General features: G+C 36.5%; 1 protein-coding gene and 1 long non-coding RNA gene across 2 annotated transcripts in view; both read right to left on the minus strand.

The window, feature by feature from the left end:
* Positions 1–20,551, minus strand: part of PAWR (pro-apoptotic WT1 regulator) — a 104,660-nt gene that overhangs the window by 66,624 nt on the left and 17,485 nt on the right. The window lies entirely within an intron of this gene.
* Positions 1,426–18,555, minus strand: LOC309609810. The gene is made up of 2 exons (XR_014233595.1): positions 17,444–18,555; positions 1,426–17,066 (listed from the first exon to the last, which is right to left on the minus strand). It is a non-coding gene; the product is annotated as an uncharacterized lncRNA (long non-coding RNA).

Here is a 20,551-nt window from a genome sequence, read left to right on the forward strand (position 1 = left end):
GTTATTAAGTACCACAGGACAATTGAAGATGACAGACATAAAAACAAGCAGCAGAAGTGCTGGGAGCAGGCATTGAAGAAAGGAAAAAAGAGGGAAAGAATGAAAGAAAACAGAACTTAAAAAACACTTCATGGGAATAACCTTCATACTTACACACCACAACCACCACTCTCATCACCTCACAAGGTAAGAATACTTTCCTGTGTTAAAATTTCCTAATAACCTACGCTGAAGTTCTCAAGCGCTACAACGCAGCAGCATTACCTGGAGCGCTTGCTAAAACAGTAGGTCTGGGATGAAGCCCAAGAATTTGCATCTCTCACAAGGTCCTCGGTGATGATAAAGCTAGACCCAAAAACCACACTTTAAGAAGCACTGCCCTGGGGCTTCCCTGGTGGCGCCGTGGTTGAGAATCTGCCTGCTAATGCAGGGGACACGGGTTCGAGCCCTGGTCTGGGAAGATCCCACATGCCGCGGAGCAACTAGGCCTGTGAGCCACAACTACTGAGCCTGCGCGTCTGGAGCCTGTGCTCCCAACAAGAGAGGCCGCGATAGTGAGAGGCCCGCGCACCGCGATGAAGAGTGGCCCCCGCTTGCCACAACTAGAGAAAGCCCTTGCACAGAAATGAAGACCCAACACAGCCAAAAATAAATAAATAAATAAACACAAGTTGTTCAGATGACATATGCTTAAAAAAAAAAAAAAAAGCAGCACTGCCCTATACTTACCCTTTTGTAAGACTCAACCCACTCATGTTCACTTATTTAACTAATATCTGTCATCTGGAGGGGGGGAAAGGCTCTGTTAAACCCATCACTGTCATCACTGTACTCCTATCACCTAGCACAATGCCAAATACATCACAGTCTCCAAATATTGCTTACTGAATAAAGACCATTGTGAAAAACACGGAATTGCTTACTGAATAAAGACCATTGTGAAAAACACGGAATGTAGTGAATGGCGGTGGGGAGGGAGGGAGATTAAAAGAGAAAAGTATGAAGACATAGAAAACAAAAAGCACAATATAAATGTCCAAGTATTTGCGACAAGAACTGCCCCAGTCTTAATGAGAACGGCAGTAACTGGACATCAATCTAATTTCATAGGGAGGTCATAAGCCATAGAAATTTGACAAGGGCAGAAAAAGCAAAAAAGTTAGAAGTAAAAGAAGAAAAATCAATGAATATTTTATATCATTAAAAAGATGGTACTTTTAAACAGCAAGAGCGATAAATTCAAGTGGAGAAGAGAATATGTTATGCATATACCACCATTAGATATCTATAATCTTAAATCATCATCACTAAAATTCATTAAGTATCTATGAGTCAGACACTAACACTAAGCAGTTACATTTGCTCAACCACTCCAGATAATATTCTCTACATTTCAGAGATAAGTAAACTAGGCTGTAAGTGATGAAATCATTTGCCTTTAGAGTCAAATGGACCTAGGCTCAAATCTCAGTTTTTTCACCTCCTAGTAGAATGGCCTTGGGCAAATATTTTGGCCTTTGAGCCTCTTACTTAACTGTTATTCTTTCCATTCCGTCAGTTTTTTTGTTATAGCTGTCTTGTTTCGTGCTTATTTTTAACCTACCATTTAATGAGTTCCCCGTGTGCTAAATAACATGGTGGTCAAGGGCATTAATGTGTAAGCTCAGTGAACACAGTAGTGCATGGATCTGAATTCCAAATAAAGCCAATTTCTTCTTTTATTAAACAGGAGTAATAATAATAATACCAACCACATAAGGGCTTGGAAGAGTGTCTAGCAATAAAACCTAGCTTCTATTGTCATTATCATCATCACCATTATTACTACTAATCCATATATCAACACCAAGAGGAATATTAGTCCCATTTTACAAGTGAGGAAATTGAAGCTAAAAGAGATTAAGTCCTGGGATCTGTAATTACTATAACTATTTAAGTACTTTGTGTATTTGGTTATTTTACCTATACTCAAAGTACTGTTAACTAAAATTTTGTTTTTAAAAGTTACGATTTATAAACCTTATAGTTTTGGGGTTTTTTTAAAGTTTCTTTTCTTTTTCTTTAATTTATTTATTTATTTATTTATTTATTTTTGGGTATGTTGGGTCTTCATTTCTATGCGAGGGCTTTCTCTAGTTGCGGCAAGCGGGGGCCACTCTTCATCGCGGTGCGCGGGCCTCTCACTATCGCGGCCTCTCTTGTTGCGGAGCCCAGGCTCCAGACGCTCAGGCTCAGTAGTTGCGGCTCACGGGCCTAGTTGCTCCGCGGCATGTGGGATCTTCCCAGACCAGGGCTCGAACCCATGTCCCCTGCATTAGCAGGCAGATTCTCAACCACTGCACCACCAGGGAAGCCCAACCTTATAGTTTTGAGTCTTCTCATTTACAGGAAAAGATTTTGTATATGTGATGGGGGTGGGCAGAGACACTGTTTAACAGAATTAACCTCCAATTAAGAATAGTTAGAAAGGTAGTGTAAAAGAGAAAAGAAAGCAGAGGCATCATCTTATCCTATATTATATCCAGAACTCATAAAAGAGGCCTTCAAGAAATACTTGATCTGATGTAGTTCCACTTTCTTTGAAGCTGTGTTTCTCATTTTAGGATACATATACCCTTCCTGGAAATACACACCCTCATATGCAGAATAACAGTTCATATATGACCTATTCCTAAAGTAATAAATGTATTCAAAGATTGGGGGGAATAGTTAAATAGTACAGAACAGTAAAGAAGACTTCAAAGAACTGGGCAACCGTACTAGTACAACTCGAGCCCCTTGGGATATAAACCATGTCCTCTCCTACCCGAGTCATTTGATGGCAGTCTGAGTACACCAGTTTGTATGATAAACCTATTAATGGCATAACATTAAATCTGTTTCTACAATTACCAAAAATGAGGTCAATATGATCAAATCAGATAATACATGTTCATTTTCTCCGAACTGTTAAGCCATATCTATATAAATTAGTATTAATGTCTGCTTTGTTTTTTAAAAACTATGGCTCACCTCCTTGAGGAAAGGGCACATGTAACAAATAGTTGTTTTTCCTCTCCAAAGTCATTTTTATAATTAACATTTATAGAAGATTCTCTACCACTATATCTTTAGAATACATACACAAATTGCTATTGCCAAGGAATTTAGAGATAACAGATGTGTGTTAATCTTTTCATAACATTATATGATTCACTATCTAGTTCATCTCTTCCCTTCCCTTTCATCCACTGACAAATGCCAGAGTATTAAAAGTTGGATGTTCCTATTTTAATTTTCTTCCCCCATATCCATGCTGTCCAATGGAAATAAAATGTAAGCCACGTGTAATTTTAAATGTTCTAGTAGCCACATTTAAAAAAAGTAAAAAGAAACAGGTAAAATTAATTTTAATAATATATTTTATTTAATCCAATAGCTCAAAAAAGTATCATTTCAATATGTAATTCATATAAAACATTATATATGAATGTTTAATATTTTAATGATTTAATATTCACATTTTTTCAAACAAAGTCTTCAAAATCCAGTATGTATGTATTTTATACTCACAGCACATCTCAACTCAGACTAGTCACATTTCAGGAGCTCAACAGCCACCTGTGGTAGTGACTCTGTACTAGTGAAACCATATATGGTGACACAAACAAGAATTTCCCTGACCTGAAGGCTACAAATTCCTGACATTCATGCCTGCCTAATCTGCTAAAGCAATTCAAAGAGAAACCCTTTATTTATTCCCTCTCCTTTTACTATATATCAGAGTACAACTGTGAAATTTAATGAAAAAAGGTATGAGTAATTCAACATAATAAGTACAAAACGTATAAATCTCTGCACTAGCAAAATTGAAAACATTCTGTGGTATATCAACAAACCAGAAACCAAAAAAGACCAATTGGTGAAAGTTAAAATTAATTGAGCACCTACTGTGTGTAACATTAATCTATAAAAAAATACAAGGGACTTCCCTGGTGGTCCAGTGGTAAAGAATCTGCCTTGCAATGCAGGGGACGCTGGTTCGATCCCTGGTCAAGGAACTAGGATCCCACATGCCACAGGGCAACTAAGCCTGCATGCCACAACCACTGAGCTCACACACCTCAACTAGAGAGACCAAGTGCCACAAACTACACAGCCCACGCGCCCTGGAGCCTGTGCACCACAACTAGAGAGAAGCCTGCGTGCCACAACTAAGACCCAACACAGCCAAGAATAAATTAAATAAATAAATCTTTAAAAAAAAATACAAATAGGATCAGTCAGTGATTCTCAAACGTGGCTGGAATTCAAACACAGGCAAACCAACTTCAGAATTAGGAAACTCCTCTAGGGCCTTTTTGCTGGTACCACGTCCTCTCTGTAATAAACCCGGATGACTTTCCTTTTGGTAACTGCTGATACCTCCCCAGCTTCCATGCCACACCCACCTCCCCCGGCCAGCCAGGAAATGGTAAACTGTCTCTACTGCAACCCTTTCCTTCTGCCCCCAAGGCAGACATACAGAACCATTCTTTAAAACATGTAGAAAACCATAACTCAGAAAGACACATGCACCCCAATGTTCACTGCAGTGCTATTTACAATAGCCAGGACATGGAAACAACCTAAATGTCCATCAACAGAGGAATGGATAAAGAAGATGTGGTACGTATATGCAATGGAATATTACTCAGCCATAAAAAGGAATGAAATTGGGTCATCTGTAGAGACACGGATGGACCCAGAGACTGTCATACAGAGTGAAGTCAGAAAGAGAAAAACAAATATCATATATTAACGCATATATGTGGAATCTGAAAAAACTGGTATAGACGATCTTATTTACAAAGCAGAAATACAGACACAGACATAGAGAACAAACGTATGGATACCAAGGGGGGGGGCGGGATGAATTGGGAGACTGAGATTGACATATATACACTATTGATACTATGTATAAAATAGATAACTAATGAGAACCTACTGTATAGCACAGGGAACTCTACTCAATGCTCTGTGGTAACCTAAATGGGAAGCAAATCCAAAAAAGAGGTGAATATACGTATATGTATAGCTGACTCACTTTGCTGTACAACAGAAACTAACACAACATAGTAAAGCAACTGTACTCCAATAAAAATTTTTTTAAATAATAAAATAAAATGGGAAAAAAAGTGATCAAGAGAATGAAGTAGATTAAACAGATTGTAAATTAAGATAAGTATCCCAGTCCTGAAGTTGATGCTGATTTGTTAATCGACCTCTGTTAAGACATGGTATCGCTTTGTGTCCATCCTTTGTCAGCACTAAATGAAAACCCATAAAACACTGTTTTAAAACGTGTTGGAAATGTTTGCCCCCTACCAACCAACCACTGGAAAGTCCTAATAAAAATAAAAGGAAAAAAAAAACGTAATTCTCTCCTCAGGAATTTCTTAAGTCCTTTACCATGTTTGTGTGTATTCTGAAACTTTCAAGAGAGTGATATAACATAAAAGACCTTCCAAATTTATTTAACTACCTGAACTTTTCTTCTTCTCCTGGCAGGACCTCACCCTACCTCACCCCACCCCTTGCCTCCATTAATTAAAGGTACTCAGCCCTCAAAATTCTGTCTGCTCTTTCACACCCAAGCTAACTCAATCTATCTACTCTCACATGGTTTGAACAGCACAGATCTCTGGTTCTCAAAGTGTGGAATCAGAGTAGCATCGGTATCACTTGAGAACAAGTTAGAAGTGCAATTCTTGGACACCAACCCAGACCTACTGAATTGGACACTGGGTGGACATCAGTAATGTGTGGATAACAAGCCCTCCAAGTGATGATGTGCACTAAAACTTGAGAACCACTGCCACAGACTGACTAGCTCCAAATTGTTATCTCTAGGCCAGACCTCTTCCCTAAAATCCAGACACAGTCTATCTAGTAAGATTGTCAAAAAGCATTCTATTGAACTTTGAAAAAAGATGAAATCATACAAACTGGAGAATATAAACAGTAACTATATACTCACAGCTAAGGAAAAAAATCTGTCCTTAAGAACTTGTATTTCGAACTCTTAGCCATAATATTTCTAACAAAAAAGTTACTAACAAACGATTTCAAATTCATGACAGTGTTCATCACCAGCCTTGAAAGAAAGAATCTCTGGGGATATCCATACATATCTGTTGGCAAAAGTAGAGAATATCTCTGGAAGGTACACAAAAAAATAACAGTGGCTGCCTGTACCATTTGAAATTTTATCATAGGCATGTAACTTCTAAAAATTAATATATTACATTTAAGGTAATATTTTACTTTTAGTTATAAGAAGATAGTTTTCTTATTTACTTTCTAAAAAAATTCTTATATTAGTAACACTTGAATTTAAAGCCCTATTAGAACTAGGAAATTTGTTTTCTGTGAAGTTTGATGCTGCCTTTGCATCATTATGTTACATTAAACCAAAGCCCCCTCCCTTCATCATGTTCCCTTTATCTCCATAAACATTTTTTTCACTAAGAACCTATGAAAAGCCATGTGTCATCAGTAAAAAAAAATAATATGATCAAACAGGGCCATACCTTAAGCAGGGCTCAGAGGCGACAGGATTCAGGGAATTAAAATATAGGAGGGTTATAGCCTGTTTAATCATATTTAGAAATTAAAATGGGAAAGCAATAAAAAGTAAAAACAAATAAAAATATCTCAAATGAAAACCCAAATGTTGCCACTTGAAAAAAATGCTAGAAAAGATTCTCAAACTAAAAAACAGCCTTCTCAAAAGAAGCTGAAATGCAGTAAATGTTACCTGAAATATAGAAAAATCTCAGTCAATCCGTACAGTAGAGCTTAAAAAAATCCAGATATCTGAGACAGGAAACAGTGATAAAAAGCATTTGTAGGGATAATACTTCACATTCAACAAAACAGTTTTTATAGATAACCTCTCATTTGAATCTCACAACAGTCCTGTAAATAGGCTTTGATATTAGAACAACTACGTTAAGATGTATTCTAACAAATAAAGAAATCAAAGATGAGAGAAGTTAGGTAAAAGCTGTAGAAAAGTCAAAAATCTTTTAGTCTTTACCCTGTATCTTTCTAATGCATCTAGTCCTTTCTTCTGTATCTCCACATGGGTAAATCTAGATAGCTTGGGATTACTAAACTCTTATTTCCATTCACATCCTCATTCTGGCCCATTCACTAATGGACCTACCACTTTGTCAAAGCGAACTAGAATTCAGTTCAGCTTGTTTCCCTTTATCCTTTCTTGCAAAGCAAAAGCATCATTCACACATAAAGACCAAAGCAAGAACCCAGCTCCTACAGATTCCAGAGTAAGAAATCCACAAAGGCTTACACCAAAATCACATTAAGTCCATTTATGCATCTGCAAACTTCAAGTCATGAAATGGCACCCATTCCCATCAAGTCTATTCCTAGAGGACAGAGGACAGAAGATAAATTCTAAAATGTGTGAATCAACACTTAAAATCATGAGAGAGACAGGAAAAATGGGCAGGGCACCAAGAAGAATCTCAGCAGATTTCCATACCCCATGTGAAAAATATGGTAAATACAGAGTAAGTGATCAGTGCTCCAAGGCAGCAAGCCTCACATTACCAAACAACTATCCACTCATCATTTTCCCATTATACAAATTATTGTTAATGTAATGTTAATCTTTAAGAATTATTAATTCCTAACATTTATTCTTCATATTAATTCTTAATAAGTATTATTGAATACTGTTAATTACTAATGATGTTAATTATTAAGAAGGATGGATTCAGGGGTGAGATACACCTAGATTTTAATCTCGGTACCATCAGTTATTACTTGTGTAAAATTGAGCAGGTGCAGAGTTCTCATGAATAAAATGGAGATTCACTCGCCTATCTCTAAATTCAGGATTAAATAAATTAAATGTGTTTACCTAAAATATCTGTCAAGTAAAAGTCCTCAAATAAGTGGTAGCTATATTTATTTACAATGACAACACAGTATCATTTTCATTATTTCCTTATGATTAGGGCTTAGCATTTTTTAAATAGCATTTTCTCAATGCTTCCTTACTCTACCTTCACAGGCAAAATACCAAATGTTTAATAACTCTACGAAATCTTTAAAAAAGTAGGACTTTTAAAATGATAGCCAAGAAAAAATAAACCACAGATTTAAATTGAGTAATCTGTTTTAGCTAACATGAAGCTATTAATAAATTCTGTAAATCAATATTTCTCAAAGGTATTGTTGATGGTCCACATTCATCAAAATTATCTGGTGAAATCTTTAAAATGCAGACTCATGGGTCCTATCCTAGATTTACTAAATCTCCCATAGTGATTCTTTGGCAAATAAAGTTTTATAAATTTGTTTTAAATAGGCTAGTGTGAACTTCTGACACAACAAACAACAAATGAAATAAATTTAAAGTTATACTATATGTAGCAATTAACTAGGCTATGTGTTTGTAATGTAATAAATAAAAATAAATAAATAAAAATAAATCCAACTACAAAGCACATGCAAAATATACATTCCAGAAAAAGTACTAAGTCTTGGCAAATATGAAATTGTCAAAGGGAGTAATAGCTCATGTTTTAGTCCCTTTGGGCTGCTATAAACAAAACACCATAGACTGGGTAGCTTATAAACAACAGAAATTTATTTCTCATAGTTCTGGAGGCTAGAAGTCCAAGATCAAGGCACTGGCAGACTGGGTATTCTGGTGAGACCCACTTCCTGGTTCACAGATGGAGTTCTCTGCTTTTCTTTCATGGTGGAAGGAGCAAGGTAACTCACTTGGACCTCTTTCATAGGGGCCCTAACCCCATTCATGAGGGCTCCGACCTCATGACCTAATCACCTCCCAAAGAGCCCTCCTCCAAATACCATCACACTGGGGATTAGGTTTCAACATAAAAATTTGGGGGGGACATAAACATTCAGTCAATAGCAGCTTATAATAAGGTAGTTTATTTTACATTCTAAACAAAAAATTGCCTATTAAAAATAACTAGACCTGGTAAGAAATTTAGTAGGACTACTTACCTATTTTTCATAAATGATTATTTTCATAAAAGCTGTACAAAGCAAAAAACAGTCCTTAAAATAGTCACTAGAGGCTACCACTTCAAAGGTTTGAGGCTGTAACTAGTCCCCAATTTTTTTTTGAAGTGAGTTTTCATTACTCAAAAGGATATAGAGATTTTAAAAAAGGAAGGCCAGAATGATCCTATTCTTTCACTACACCTCTGCAAAACCCTCCCCCAGTTAAAAAAAAAATTATATAATTTCAGGACTTCCCTGGTGGCGCAGTGGTTAAGAATCCACCTGCCAATGCAGGGGCCATGGGTTCGATCCCTGGTCCGGGAAGATCCCACATGCCACGGAACAACTAAGCCTGTGCACCACTACTGAGCCTGCGCTCTGGAGCCTAAGAGCCACAACTACTGAGCCCAGATGCCACAACTACTGATGCCCACGCGCCTAGAGCCCATGCTCCACAACAAGAGAAGAAGCCCGCACACTGCAACAAAGACGCAACGCAGCCAAAAATAAATATAAAAATTTTTAATTATATAATTTTAAATTAAAAACTCAAAAAGAAGGTTTCTTTACTGCCTTAGAGTCTTCTCTAAATTTTGGCCCTTTAGGGTCATGTCGTGCTTTTATATCATCAATTACCCTAAACTATAATAACAAGTTTTTACACTAAATCTATATTTACTGGAACACACCCTGAAAGTATATTTTATTTATGTTTTTAAACCCATGGAATTAGCTTGTTTTGGGTCACATATTGTTCTTCAGAAAGTCAATGCTTTTAAATGTAATATTAAAAAGAAAGTCCTGGGCTTCCCTGGTGGCACAGTGGTAAAGAATCCACCTGCCAGGCTTCCCTGGTGGTGCAGTGGTTGAGAATCCGCCTGCCAATGCAGGGGACACGGGTTTGAGCCCTGGTCTGGGAAGATCCCACATGCCGCGGAGCAACTAGGCCCGTGAGCCACAATTACTGAGCCTGCGCGTCTGGAGCCTGTGCTCCGCAACAAGAGAGGCCGCGATAGTGAGAGGCCCGCGCACCGCGATGAAGAGTGGCCCCCGCTTGCCGCAACTAGAGGAAGCCCTCGCACAGAAACGAAGACCCAACACAGCCAAAAATAAATAAATAAATAAATAAATTTATTAAAAAAAAAAAAAAAGAATCCACCTGCCAATGCAGGGGACACGGGTTCGAGCCCTGGTCTGGGAAGATCCCACATGCCACGGAGCAATTAAGCCCGTGCACCACAACTACTAAGCCTGCACTCTAGAGCCCGCACGCGTAGAGCCCGTGCTCTGCAACGAGAGAAGCCACCGCCCCACTCGCCACAACTAGAGAAATCCCGCGTGCAGCAACAAAGACCCAACGCAGCCAAAAATAAATAAATAAAATAAATAATTTTTTTTTTAAAAGTCCTAATTGTGATACCAAACTATTTCAAGGTCAAAGTAAGCATCTTTTTTCCATAAAGCTCCAAAGTTTATACTTTAAAAAAAAAGAATGAGAACAAAACACATACTGGTAATTGTATAAACATAGTAAATATGCATCTATCACGACCTTAAGTAAACCAAAATATTTTTTAACTTTGTAGTGAACATTCAGTCACTGCATTCTTCATTAACAACTAGAAAACTCTTCTTCAATTTCCAGGAAGGAGGAACAGTTCACCAAATACTTTTCCAAAAATCAACAATACTTGTATTATGGGCTTCAACTATGAAGAGGTTTGATAATACCCCCAATATATATGAGAAAAAAAAGATTAAAACAATGAAAGAAAAGATTTAATTTCTTCTCCAAACAGATATTTTTCCATGGAATGATGGTGGTTACTCAAAAGATTCTCCAAAAAATGTAACTTTTTTCTAAGAAATTTTATAAATGCAAAAATTATTCAAATTTTTAAAATTTTCTTATAGTCTACAAATAAAGCTAAAACAGATATCTTCAAGCCATAATTATGCTATTAAATTCTAATCTCTAAAATAATTTTCACCAGGTCCAAAAACAACAAGAGATTAAGTCCAACTGGAAAAGATTTATTTTGCTGACATTATTCTATTTGGTTCAGTTTCTTTCCATCCTTCAACTCACATCCTTTCTCACTTCTAACCCACATTAAATAACTATTTAAACTGCCAAATATTTTAAGATCTATAGATGGTTGGCTCAATAAACTCATCTCAACATATTTCTATTGTATCATAAAAATTCCAAAAGTCAATTAAAATAAAAATTGTTAAGTACAGGAGAACTGAGTCTACATTTCATCTCAAGTACACAAGAGTAAGAAACTAGGACGACCTTCCCCTTTCATTTGTTTTTAAGAACAAGAAATTAAGTTTTATTATGACTAATTAATCTACTGCTTATACTTCTCTGACACACATCTCCTCTCTCCAAACTTCATTCCATTCCAAGTTTTAGTTTCTGGATTTTATCATTTATGACAGCTTACAACTCCCAGTCTTGCTTCAAGAGTGCTCAAATTTTGGAAGCAATTCTGGAAGTAGATTAGAAAGTTCAGTTTTCTAAAATCAAACTGCAGCAAAACTTAACATCCCGTAAGAGAGCCTATATTCTTCCTTCTATGGAGTTAACAGTAATACATCTCACAATATACAAGAGCTTTAAACTATTCACAGACATTATCTTGTTAATCTTTACAAAATTTCTATAAGGAGGCAGATAGGTAAAAGCATCAGATACCTTGGAAGCTTTTCAATCCTTTTTAGACTCTCCAAGTAGTTTCTTAAAGAGATTATAATGTTATATGATATACTACTAAATAAGCAACCTGTAAGATACAAACTGCACTTTAATAATTTAGGAAGGCAACTCAAATGTATTAGCAGAGGAGACTTCCCTTCCCTTCTAGGAGACTCTAACTGGAAGACATGGTTTCAATTAGTACAAAGTGGGCTGCAGGGCCCTCTCTTTCTCTTTCTCACATGGTAAAACAAATGCAATAAAGCTTCTATCTCTTTAAAGGGAAAAAACCAAGCATTTAGCATACCTTATTTGTACAGGCCATATCTCAAGGTAACTAAATAGTTGACAAAAGTTCTCTTTATAAAATACTCCAGCTAATAAATTATAAGGGAATGACAGAATTAGAGTACCACCATTTTAAAACCCTTAACAAAATGGAGCTAGACCAGCAGACCCCAAAGCATGGTCCAAGGAACCCCTGTGGGTGGGTTCCCAAAACCCTTTCAGAGAATCTGCAGAGTCAAAAGTATTTTACAATAATACTAAGATGTTACTCGCTTTTTCCCCCTCACGCTCTCATGTGTGTACGTTAAGTTTTCAGAGGCTACATGACACATGATATTACGACAAACTAAACAATAAAGCAGATGAGAATCCAGCTGTCTTCTTTTAAGCCAGACAATAAAGAGATTTACAAAAATGTAAAACAAGGCCACTCTTCTCACTAAGTTTGTTTTGGAAAATAGTTTTCACAAAAATGTTATTTATTTAAACATGCAGTGGGTTTACTTTTGTTATTTCTAAATAAATAACAGATATTTCTGAACTTTTTAAGTTTTAATTTCTAATAAGGTAAACACCAATAGATACATCATTTACACATAAACAAAAGGTCTTTAGGTCTTTAATAATTTTTAAGAATATAAAGGGGTCCTGAAACTAAAAAGCTTGGGGACAGCTGATCTAGGCAATTCATCAGTATCTGCTAACATCACAGAAAAAGAGTTGACCAGAGTTTTAATCCTCCTGATGGAAATACAAAATACCACCTATGAAGTATTCTTGAGAAAATAAAATTGAACATGAATCTGATCAAACATCTAGTTTAAATCAAAATCTACCTATTTACAAGAAATACAATGTTCTGAGGATTACACTAAACAACGCCATGGGAATGCAATCAGCAAAACCCAGGCTGTAGAGAATACTACAGGACAATCACCTTTATTCAAAAAATAAACTGCAAAAGAATAAAAGAGGAAGAATGTGAAGATTAAAAGAAACTTAAGAGACACAGCAACCAACTGCAGTGTATAGACTTTATTTGGGCAAAATATAAAAAACATGCATGAGATAATCATGGAAGTCTGAACACTGGACATTTGATATTAAGGAATTATTATTTACATGTAATAGTGGTATTGTGGTCATCTTTAAAGAGTCCTTATCTTTATAAATTTATACTATTTACAATGAAATGACATGATTCTAGAATTACCTCAAAATAACGGGAATTGGGGGAAAGAGGTGAAATATTATTGAACCTGGGTAATACATTTATACACAGGGTTCATCATACTATTTTGTTCACCTTTGTTCATTTGATTTTTCCATAATAAAGGTAGTTGATTTTTAATGATTCAAGTTAGGAAAGAATTTATTTCTGTAGGTAAGCTGAATCACTATCATTTACTCTTAAGCCAAAGGCTATTATAACCAGTATTTCTTCCCATTAAGCTGCCTGATGAAGTGCTGTTTCTGCTTCAGAAGGCAGCCTTGAACAGTATGTCTTTGGTTTTCCAGCGTTTTATTTCTGAACCCTTCGCCTCCAAGAGTATCAAAACAAAAGCAAAAACAAAAAGGACAACTGGTAAGAAAGAAAGGTTAGAGAGGACAAACATAAAGAGAGGAATCAGTACAGCAAGTTGGGAACTTCACACTAGAAGGATATAGTCTCATCCCAACAGAACAAATACCAGCATGCTTACACACATGCATTTCTGATTGTGTGCTACAGCCGAGACCCTGAAATGAAGAAAAAGTTCAAAACAGAGCCATGGGAAGGAAGGAATGAGTGCACGTTAAAACAAATTCACTCCTGTCTTTTTCTATTTCAGATATGGACTTTGATTAGTCTTCACATTTTGGTTTTCCTGGAGGTGTTGAAAGACTAGCCCTAAAAGTTATTGGCTTGGGCTATATATGAGATTCCCCACCCAATAAGGCTATGTAAAGATCAAGGATATAAAAACCAATAACCTTACACTGAAGGTTTCTTGTACTGTGATTTTAACAGAATTTTAAGTAACTTGCATAATAGATTTATGAATCACACAAATCGCAAAACTTTCCCCACATGACAAGAAAGAGTAAGCCGTATCATAGAGTAGGGCCATGTCTATTTTTCCAGGATCATCCAAATTTCAAATATCCTATCTTGTCGTCAGGTCTTATATCCTGATTACTGGTTTGCAAAATACAGTCATCATATCCATGGAACTTAAATAACTAAGAAACATATTTAAATAACATCTCCCCATCTAATAATCATCTTAAATTATGCTTCATTTTCAAGTCCTCCAAAAGAAGCAACTCTAACAAACATCTTGATAATCTATCCTTAGTTGAGTAACTCTCAAGTGTTCTTTACAAAAAATCAGATAATAAATGGAAAAGTATATTGAAACTGGTAAGTTATACTCTATGAATACCAGTTATTCTTTGTTTTTAATGGATTACTTTTCTAAGAAAAAAATATCAATATTTTTAATTTATGGGTGCATAAAAAGCTAAAGATAGGTATTGGTTTTAAATAAGAAAGAAATAAAGTTGTTAATCACACTGTTTCCATTCCTTGCACCAGAGCAAATTTCTATTATTTTTCCCCATTTTAACAATGTAAACAGTTTTAACAACAAATTTTAAAGAACTCAATGACAGTATGTAAGCAAGGTCTAAAAGAAAAATGCATGGAAAGTTAACAAATTACAAAAGGGTTTTACTATTTGTTTGTTTTTAAAACTATTCTCAAAGATTACCGTGGAATCAGGTAATTTAAACTTAAAAAATGAAACTATCATCCCAGTTAATGCAATAAGAAAAGGAAATAAAATGTATACAGATTGGGAAGGAAGAAATGATACTGTTCACAGATGACATGATCATCTATGTAGAAAACCTGAAAGAATCAACAAAAAAACTCCAGAACTAATAAGGAATTATAGCAAGGTTGCAGAATATATGATTAGTATTCTAAAAATCAATAAGTTTCCTATATACCAGCAATGAACAAGTGGAATTTGAAATTAAAAACACAATAGCTCCCCCCAAAATTAAATACTTAGGTATAAATCTAACAAAATACGTACAACATCTATATAAGGAAAACAAGAAAACTCTGATGAAAAGATACCAGAAGAACTAAATAAATAGAGAGATATTCTGTGTTCACAGTTAGAAAAATTCAACACTGTCAAGGTTTCAGTTCTTTCCAACTTGATCTATGGATTCAATGAGAGCACAATCAAAGTTCCAGCAAGTTATTTTGCAGATACTGACAAACTGATTCTAAAATTTATATAAAGAGGCAAAAGACCCAGAAGAGCCAACACAATATTGACGGAGAAGACCAAAGTTGGAGGACTGACACTATCCAACTTCAAGACTTACTATAAAGCTACAGTAATTAAGATGCTGTGGTGCTGGTGAAAGAACAGTCCAATAGGAGCAATGAAACAGATAGTGAGCCCAGAAATAGATCCACATAAATACAGTTAACTAACAAAGGAGCAAAGACAATACAATGGAGTAAAGATAGTCTTTTCAACAAATGGTGATGGAACAACTGGACATCCACTCGCAAAGAAATGAAACTAGACACAGACCTTGTAACTTTCACAAAAATTAACTCAAAATGGATCACAGAGCTAAATGGAAAACCTAAAACTATAAAACTCCTAGAAGATAACTGGGACTTCCCTGGCGGTGCCCAGATAAAGACTCCTCGCTCCCAATGCAGGGGGCCTGGGTTCAATCCCCGGTCAGGGAACAAGATCCCACATGCACACCGCAACTAAGAGTTCACATGCCACAACTAAGGAGCCCACGTGCTGCAACTAAGGAGCCCACCTGCTGAGACTAAGACCCCACGCAACCAAATAAATAAATAAATAAATAAATAAATATTTTTTTTAAAAAAGATAACTAACATGGGAGAAAACCTAGATGACCTTGGGTTTGGCAATGACTTTTTAGGTACAACACCAAAGGCACAATCCATGAAGAGAAATAGTTGGTGAACTAGAAGACAAAACACAGTCTGGGAAAAAATATTTACAAAAGACACATCTGAAAAAGGACTGTTAGCCAAAATATCCAAAGAACTCTTAAAACCCAAAAAAAAGAAAATGAACAACCCAATTTAAAAATGGGCCAAAGACCTATTAATAGCCACTTCATCAGGGAAGATATACAAATGGCAAATAAGCATATAAAAAGATGCTCCATATTATGTGTCATCAGGGAAATGCAAATTAAAACAAGGTACCACCACAGGACTTCCCTGGTGGCACAGTGGTTAAGAATCCGCCTGCCAAGGCAGGGGACACGGGTTCGAGCCCTGGTCTGGGAAGATCCCACATGCCGCAGAGCAACTAAGCCCGTGCGCCACAACTACTGAGCCTGCACTGTAGAGCCCGCATGCCTAGAGCCTGTGCTCTGCAACAAAGAGAAGCCACAGCAATGAGAAGCCCACGCACCGCAACGAAGAGTAGCCCCCACTCGCCGCAACTAGAGAAAGGCGGCACACAGCAACGAAGACCCAACACAGCCAAAAAATAAATAAATAAATTTATTTTTAAAAAACCAAACAAACAAGGTATCACCACATATCTATTAGAATGGCCAAAATCAGGAACAATGAAAACCCCAAATGCTGTCAAAGATATGGAGCAACAGAAACTTCCATTCATTGCTGGTGGAAATAGTACAGCCACTTTGGAAGATAGTTTGACAGTTTCTTACAAAACTAAACACACTCTTACCATATAATTCGTTGATCTTGCTCCTTGGTATTTACCGAAAGGATCTGAAAACTATGTTTACACAAAAGCCTACACGTGGATGTTTATAGCATCTTTATTCATAACTGCCAAAATGTGGAAGCAACCAAGATGTCCTTTAGTAGATGAATGGATAAATAAACTGGTATATCCAGACAATGGAATAGCATTCAGAACTAAAAAGATATGAGCTATCAAGCCATGAAAAGGTATGGAAGAACCTTAAATGCATATTACTAAGCAAAAGAAGCCAATATGAAAAGACTACCGGACTTCCCTGGTGGCGCAGTGGTTAAGAATCCGCCTGCCAATACAGGCGACACGGGTTTGAGCCCTGGTCCGGGAAGATCCCACATGCCGCGGAACAACTAAGCCTGTGCGCCACAACTACTGAGCCTGTGCTCTAGAGCCCGCGAGCCACAACTACTGAGCCCATGTGCCACAACTACTGAAGCCCGCGCGCTCTAGGGGCCGTGCTCCACAACAAAGAGAAGCCACTGCAATGAGAAGCCCATGCACTGCAACAAAGCATAGCCCCCGCTCGCCACAACTAGAGAGAGCCCTCGCGCAGCAGCGAAGACCCAACACAGTCAAAAATAAGTAAATAAATAAATTTATAAAAAAAAAAAAAAAAGAAAAGACTACCTACTGTATGATTGCTATTATATGATGTTCTAGAAAAGGCAAAACTATGGAGACGGTAAAAAAAGATCAGTGGTTGCCAGAGGTTAGGAGGAAGTCTGCACAGGTAGAGCACAGAGGATCTTTAGGGTGGTGAAACTACTCTGTACGGTACTATATTGATAGATATATGTCATTATACATTTGTCCAAACCCACAGAATGTACAACACTAAGAGTAAACCATGATGTAAACCATGGACTTTGGGTGTCCGTGTAGGTTCATCAGTTCTAACAAATATACCACTCTGGCAGGGGATGTTGATGATGGGGGAAGCTATGCACGTGAGAGGGAGGAGAGATGTGGGGAATCTCTACAACTTACACTCAATTTTGCTGTGACCCTAAAACTGCTCTTAAAGTCTATTAAAAAACTAAACTGTCAAATCTGTTTCTGGAGCCAAAATAAAATTAAATGGGCAAAACATTTTACCATTATCATGCCCATCTTATACGTTACTATTATAAATTTTTTCTTGAACAAAAAATTCCAGTCAGTAACAGTGAAAATTCTTCATAGAAAAATCAGTGGGTTACAAGATGCTAAAAATGTCTCTCATACAGTTTCATTCTAAAAAATTCCATGACATTAAAAAAAAAAAAAAAGAGGTTTCCTGAGACACAAGTATTGCAAAGGGAGTAATTTACAAAATATCAAAATAACAGCAGTTACTGTAACTGACTCTTTCTTATGCCCACACAAATTTTTTGGCAGATATTTTCTAGTATTTGTTATCCTCAACTATTCACTGGAATAGATAACAATATTACCAACTGCAGTTCACAATAAAAAAGAGCTATCATAAGTTTAACTCCAATTTTAAGTCAACTTCAAGATTTTGTGATTTTAGAGCAGGAATCCAGGAGAAAATATAATTTATAAATGAAATCATTTACTCAGATTTGACACATTTGCCATATTCTCAATAAAGTCTTAATTCTGCATAGCAAGCAATGAGCTAAGTGTTGAGGATATTAAGATAAGTGGAGTCTCAAGGAAAGCTAAGCTTAAAAAAGGAAAACATTACATTCTAATAATGATTTCAGAAACATGTACAGCTTGAAGTTGTTTTGCATTCACCCTTTTTTTTTTTTTTTTTGCATTCACCCTTTTAACCTTGAATTCAACAAAATAAAAATTTGAGGAATGTAATTAAAGTTCCTTGTCTCTAATCAACTTACCATCTAAATATTCCACCAATCTCAAGATTGAGTCCCTTCTCTGGGAGAAGTTTGTGGATAGATTTCATTGACACAGGAAAGGTTTTAATCAACAGGCTAGAAACACAGGCCTTAAGTTCTATATACTAAAGGTGGAAGTAACTTCTCTGAATCCAAATATATTGCCATCTAGAAATGAAGCCAGGCGTAAAGAAAGCCCTTAAGCTCTAGATGTTTACCCTTCTGACATTTCACTGAATCAATTGAAAAATGAATTAAAGGATTATTAGAATTCATAAAAAATGAATTCTAAGGATCTTTGGAAAGTCAAGGATAGATTTTTATTTCTTTGTGAAAACACAGGATCAGGTATTTGTGGAAAACCACATAAAAAACTACAAATGTGGACTAGAAAGTAATGTGATTAATATTTTAACATAAACATATTCTAACTGACATGATCAAATAATAGGACCTTCTCAAGGTTTTATATACACCTTATGAAGTTGTACACACTTTATGAAAATATCATCATTAATCAAAATATTTTTTAGTGCTCCTCTTTTGATATTTCCATTAAAGCTTTGGCATACTCTTCTGAACAACTGTTCATTTGATAAACATTGATTCAACACCTCATTTATGCTGTAACTCCTTATTGGTAACAAATGTTTGTCATCTGAGGATAGATAATGATGCTTTGAAAAAAAATCATCCCAGGTCATCTGGGGAAACTTAGGTGATTAGGTTAATTAATACCATTATTATCTGATTTTAAAAAAATGAAATCTTAGAACCTTAAATGCATGTTGCTAATATCAAAGAAGCCAGTCTGAAAAGACTGCATAGGAGAATTCCAACTCTATGACATTTGGGAAAGGCAAAACTATAGAGACAGTGGAAAGATCAGTGGTTGCCAGGGGAAGGGGAGGAGGTATGAATAGGTGAAGCATAGGGGATTTTTTAGGGCAGTGAAACTATTCCCTATGATAGTGTAACGGTAGATATGTGACATTATGCATTCAACAAAATTTTTTTTAAACTGTACAACACAGAATGAACCCTAATGTAAACTACAGATTTTATTTAATATTGGTTCATAAATACTGGTTCATCAATTGTAACAAATGTACCACACCAATGCAAGATGTTAATAATGGGGGAAACTAGGGAGTAGGGGAGTATATGAGAACTCTCTACTTTCTACTCAATTTCTCTAAAAACTAAAGCAACTCTAACAAAGTCTTTTACAGGCATACCTCGTTTTATTGCGCTTTGCTTTATCTCACTTTGCAGACACTGCATTTTTTATAAACCTGCGTTGAGCAAGTCTTTCAGAACCATTTTTGCCAATAGCATTTGCTCACTTCCTGTCTGAGTCAGATTTTGGTAATTTTCGCAATAGTTCAAACTTTTTCATTATTTTATTTGTTATGGTAATCTGTGATCAATGATCTTTAACGTCACTACTGCAATTGTTTTGGGGTGGCATAAACTGCAACCATATAAGACAGCCTAGGGCTTCCCTGGTGGTGCAGTGGTTGAGAATCCGCCTGCCAATGCAGGGGACACGGGTTCGAGCCCTGGTCTGGGAAGATCCCACATGCCGCAGAGCAACTAGGTCCGTGAGCCACAACTACCGAGCCTGCGCGTCTGGAGCCTGTGCTCCACAACAAGAGAGGCCGCGATAGTGAGAGGCCCGCGCACCGCAATGAAGAGTGGGCCCCGCTTGCCGCAACTAGAGAAAGCCCTCGCACAGAAACGAAGACCCAACACAGCCAAAAATAAATAAAATAAATAATTTAAAAAAAAAAAAAAAAGACAGCCAACTTAATTGATAAATGCTATGTGTTTTGACTGCTCCACTGACCGGCTATTCCCCCATCTCTCTCCCTCTCCTCAGGCCTACCTATTCC

Source organism: Balaenoptera borealis, assembly GCF_965194805.1.
Source record: "Balaenoptera borealis genome assembly, chromosome: 13".
In the NCBI taxonomy this organism is placed as follows: domain Eukaryota; kingdom Metazoa; phylum Chordata; class Mammalia; order Artiodactyla; family Balaenopteridae; genus Balaenoptera; species Balaenoptera borealis.